The sequence below is a fragment of the Lepidochelys kempii genome, chromosome 2, assembly GCF_965140265.1.
Source record: "Lepidochelys kempii isolate rLepKem1 chromosome 2, rLepKem1.hap2, whole genome shotgun sequence".
In the NCBI taxonomy this organism is placed as follows: Eukaryota; Metazoa; Chordata; order Testudines; family Cheloniidae; genus Lepidochelys; species Lepidochelys kempii.
This window is the reverse complement of record NC_133257.1, coordinates 97,738,336-97,744,335: the sequence shown is the minus strand read 5'-3', so window position 1 is coordinate 97,744,335 and position 6,000 is coordinate 97,738,336.

The following is a 6,000-nucleotide window of genomic DNA, read 5'->3' as shown; positions in this document are numbered from 1 at the left end:
TGTAGAGTGTAGTGATATTCATATCATACAAGCTGTTTTAAAACAATATTAAATTGAGTGTTTTGTTCAAAGGGAAAGTTAAAATGGAAAGTCTAGTTCCAAGGCAAATCAATAAGGAGTGCTATTCAGTGCGCCTCCTATTTGGGAGACATATGTACCACTTTGAGAAGTATGAGAGTAGGTTTTGGGGAGGGGCAAGAAAGCTAAACTGGACAGTAAAAGGGAGAAGTGAGATGCAAGGACTAGTGAGGGTATGGAAAAAGTCTGAACCCCTAAATATAGCTGGTGGACTTTCCCCTTTACTGAGTAACTTGTTGGGCATTCAGCAATGTAATCCAAAGGGCGCTTAGGACAAATTAAGGTTTGAAAGAGATCTATGCAGAAAGAGGGGTTAAGGGAAGTTAAGGAGCACCAGGAGAAACTGCAGTAAACGACTGTTTCAGTCATATTACAATAAAGTCAGTTTCTCAAGCGAGTGTTTTTGTGTCTACATATTTTTCACAGCCCTCCATTCTGTTCAGAGTGCAGCACTTGAATGAGTAAGGATTTTCAGAATTAGATTGTTGAATTATGGAGATATTTTGGTATAAACATTATTTTTAAAAAATCTCTGAAGGGATTCTACACTACTTGATGGACAAAGCATCTCCAAACTGCTCGTCTGACAGAACTAGTTAAACTAGATCCTGTAAAAGTTACAACTGAAGTCAGTGGAAATTTTGACACTGTCTTTCATGGGAGTAGGTTCAGATCTGTAATTAAGGCCAGAATAGTATAAATGTAGACACTTTTTGAGACTCTTCATTTGTTGTTCGCATAATGAATATTGCATAAATCTTTATCATATGAGGAAAATGTTCAGTTCTGTTTTTACCAGACTTTCATTTTTGCTCCTTCCCCGTCAATTCTGAGTTAGCAAATAATAGTAGGTGAAGTTAAGATTATTTATCTGTGTCCAGAAATAATTGCAGGAGCAAAATAGAGTCCATCTTTCAAAATCCTGGCCCATTATCAGGAATAAAATTAAGGCATTGAAATCTGATTCAAGAGATCCAAGGGGAAATTTCAAAGACTTTAAAACACCCTCTTTATTTTTAACAATGAACTGTTACAATTTAATTTTTTGAATGAGTAGGATATTTTTCCTGCTCAGGAAATATCATTTGCCATACATTTTATTTCAACTTTATTCTGAGTTAATTTAGGCCCCAATTCATCAAATACTTAAGCATGTATTTAGTCTCATCCACCTCATTCCCTCTGATTTTTCTGACAGTATTTCTGCTGAAATCTGAAGGAAGCCCGTTGCACAAAACAGCTGTTCCTTGGTACCACCACTAGTTTACATTTTATCTTTTGTGTTTGTACTTCACTCAGCATGCATAGTAAAGTTTGATTGAAACTAACTAATCTCTGGTTTTAGTCAGTTTAACTTTTTTATTCCTTCACAATCCTGTTCAATGTGGATTTTCAACATTATAGGGGGGTATTAAAATTGGAAAAGAAACCGATTTAATGCCTTTTAAAATTTAAACTACTTTCTTTAATGAAACATTTCTATACTTTCTAAATTTTGTAAGACCTCCCCCCTTTATAAATGTAAGGCTTATACTACTTGAAAGTGTCTAGTTAAGGCGCAAGGTGGGTGAGGTAATTATTGGTCCAACTTCTGTTGGTGAGAGAAAAATCTTTCATGCTACACGGAGCTCTTCTTCAGATGTGGGAAAGGTACAAGGAGTTTCACAGCAAACTACAAGATCAAACAGACAATTTAGCATAAGTATTTAGCACATATTCTACCTTCTCTGTATGTATATATGTATCTTCTTACTATATGTTCCATTCAATGCATCCAATGAAGTGGGCTGTAGCCCACGAAAGCTTATGCTCTAATAAATTTGATAGTCTCTAAGGTGCCACAAATACTCCTGGTTTTTTTGCGGATACAGACTAACACGGCTGCTACTCTGAAACACATATTCTAAGGGACCATTCAAGGTGAAGTGGCCCATTAACACGCCTATCATCATAGGACAAAAAGGGGGGTTAGTAAGTTACAGATCATTGTAATAATCCGTAAATCCAGTGTCTTTATTAAAACACTGATTTTTAGTATCTACCAAAGTTATTAATTTAAGCTCCCAGGCTCATCTTTTGAAAGTGCTGTGCAGGATTCCTTTGAGGATGAGGACTGAAAGTTCAGATATAGAGTGATAGCTTTACGAAAAGTGTTCACCCCCGGTGATATTGTGTTTTTATCTTATTTTCCTGTGTGAGTTCATTGGAAAGTGATTCTCTGGTTTCACCCACATATTTGTTGCTGCGGTATTTAGTGCACTGGATAAGGTACATATGTTTTGATATCATCACACCTACCTTCATAGAACCAGTAACCATCCCAAACACACTAAGAAATCTGTTTTCTACAGCCACTCAGGCATTCAGATACCACAGAATATGCTCTGAGGAGAAAGTCCAGGATATAAACCTTAACACACTCAAAATCGCCTTCGCCAAACAAGGACAGACCACCAGAAAAGTAGTTCACATCATGGAACATGCCACACAAATATCCTGAGAGAACCTGCTTCAATACAGAAATAAAACCCCTTTTCACCACACCCCTGGTTTGTCACCTACCAACCACTCTAGAATCCATATGAGGTGTCATCAAATAACTACAATCAATACTTGATGGGGTCTCCATCCTATAAGAAATCTTTCCTGAATCCCCTCTTCTGGCCTTCAAACAATGCACCCAACCTCTCCAAGCTCATTATCAGAAGCAAGCTTCCCACAGACCAGGACACACCAACTCAAAACAGAACTTGATCCTGCCAGAACAACAGATCCAGAACCTGCGGACATATCTCCATTGCTACAATGATCAACACCTCCTACAATACACCTCCCAAGATCCCTGAATCCTATACATGCCTATCACAATATGTAGTGTACCTTTCAAAAGATGATCCTGGAAGCTTAAATTCATAACTTTGCTAGACACTAAAAATCATGGTTTTAATAAAGACACTGGATTTATGGCTTAATGCAACAATCTGTAACCCACTAACCGCCCTGTTTTGTCCTATGATGATAGAGTGTTAACAGGCCACTTCACCTTGAATGGTCCCTTAGAATATGTGCTAAATACTTACGATAACCTGTCTGTTTGATCTTGTGTTCTGCTGTGACACTGACTCCTAATACCTTTCCCAGAACCAAAATAGAGTTCTGTGTAGCACGAAAGCTTGTCTCTCTCACCAACAGAAGCTGGTCCAATAAATGATATTACCTCACCCACCTTGTCTCAGGATTACTAGCTGTGAGGCAAGCAGAACACATATGAGCACTAAACTACAGCTAACTTCCAAATATTAAAAAAATCTAGAAAGCCATTCAGTCTTTAGACGTGTGAATTATTCCAGTATAGGAGTATCCAATTGTGATCATTTGCCAACTGACATAATGATGTCTTTCTGACCAGAAATAAAAATGGCATGGGTTAGATTGCTCACATGAGCAACAGTATGAAACTGTGCAGCCACAGGGGCAGATCAGACACCAGATTGCACAGGCGCTGACTTCTAATGGTGCCGGTGGGTGCTCGACCCCCCTCGGCCCCACTCCGACTCCACCCCTACCTCGCCCTCTCCCTTCCCCCATTCCAACCCCTTCCCCAAAGTCCCTGCCCCAACTCCGCCCCCTCCCGGCCCTTATTCCAACTCCTTCCCCAAATCCCCACCCCGGCCCCACCTTTTCCCCCGCTCTTCCCCCCTCCCTCCCTCCCGGAGCTTGCAACAGCTGTTTGGCAGCGGCAAGCACTGGGAGGTAGGCAGAGGAGCGGGGACACAGCACACTCAGGGGAGGAGGCGGAGGAGGAGGTGGGCTGGGGTGGGGAGCTTGGCACTAATTTTTCCCCATGGGTGCTCCAGCCCCAGAGCACCCACGGAGTCAGCGCCTATGCCAGATTGAGTGTTTCAGAGTGAAACTCAGCTGTGCTTGCTGATGTGCAGAACCAGCGCTGAGCTACAACTCCATCCACCCATTTTACACCCACCTGTGTGAGAGGAAGTGTAATAGTCTTGTGGAGGTTGCTTCTGCTCAACATTATGATTTGCAATATGGGTAAACCCAACAGCAGATTAAGGAGATGTTTTACATCCCCTTTTAACCTATGTGGGTATGCAACTCCTTAGTTTTTTGTGCCCAGAGGAAGTATAGGCATGTATACTTCCAGCTATTTAGATGACTGCATATTGTGGAGACTTTAGCTTTATGGGATTCTAGTATCTTTAAGACATTTCAGAGCCAACTATATATATTTCTTCCTCTGGAGCAATAGTAACTTTACTTTGATTAATTTTGTCTTAAATTGATCTAATGGGGTGGGGGAGAGTTAAATCAGTTGAACATGGGTTACTTAGTAAAGCATCATGTTCTTAAATACAATACATTTTTTTCTTCTTCACTTCTGGGGAGTGTAAATTAGAAACTGCATTTGTCATAATCCATCACTGAATAAGGTTTATGTTTTCTGTCTCATTTTTAAATAATTAGGTTATTTGTTGTTATATTACATCAAACAATAGTAGAATATTGGATGAAAACATTAACAACTCTAATGATATCATCTTATGGGAATGTTTTTGTCTAATTTAGTAGACATTTAGTTCCAAATTACCAGTATTTTAGTATACTTAAGTTTGTGCACACCAAGATTTTCAGTGACAAAAATGTGAGGAATGTTATCCATTTAAAAAGAAAATTAGGTAATCAGTATTGAAGTATTTGCTAGTTGAAATGATAAATGGAGTAAATCCCTAATTTCCATAAACAAAGTATGTAACATACCATAAGTAAAACCCAGAGTTTCAAAATGACTTTGGGTGCCTGAATTTTTGGATGCCCAACTTGAGACATTTACAGGGACCTGATTTTCAGAGAATGTGTGCTCAGCATTTTCTGAAAAGCAGAACTTCTAAGGCAGGGATCAGCAACCTCTGGCACGTGGCCTGCTAGGGTAAGCCCCCTGGCGGGCCGGGCAGGTTTGTTTACCTGCCGCGTCCACAGGTTCGGCCGATCGCAGCTCCCACTGGACGCAGTTCACCACTCCAGGTCAATGGTGGCTGTGGGAAGCGACGGCCAGCACATCCCTCGGCCCGCGCTGCTTCCCACAGCCCCCATTGGCCTTGAACGGTGAACCACGGCCAGTGTGAGCTGTGATCAGCCGAACCTGCGGACGGCAGCAGGTAAACAAACCGGCCCGGCCCGCCAGGGGGCTTACCCTCGTGGGCCGTGTGCCAAAGGTTGCTGATCCCTGCTTTAAGGACACACAAATGCACACACTAACGTACCAACATCATTAGTTATTTTTGAAAACCATGACCCAAGTTCTAATTTTCTAGCTCTTGTAATATTTTCCTACAACCAAGATTTTTACCGGCATAAGTAATTATCTTCCTAAATAATTTATTGATGCAAGCAGCTGATGGTTCTACTTTATTTTTCCTAGGTTTTCCTTTTGTGAATTCTGTAATTACATTCCATTTTAATAGAATATGTGAAAAGACTGATATATGTACATATTTTTCAGAGCACAGTTTATTCCTTACTTGGAGAGTCCCCCATCATCACTTGATGTCATTGGGGAGGAAAACAAACACAAAGTATGTGTGACTTTTTTCCACTTCTGTCTGATGTTGGCATTAAATATGCAGTTCTTACTGTGAGTGAAATCCTGGCCTCACTAAAGTTCATGGCAAAATTCCCATTTACTTAAAGTTGACCAGAAGTTCACCCTAGCTGCTGAAGGTAAAAGGCCCAGACAAAATGTAGGAAGTCACTGAATGAAGCATAAGCAGCAGCACTGAGAACTACCAGTCAAGCTTGGGACAGGCCAAGTCATTCCCAGAGCTGTTGCTTATACTATTTCTATTATGTTGTGACATCCCACATCTTCGCATTAAATTTTTTTAAAAACTAACAAAAGTAAGATTT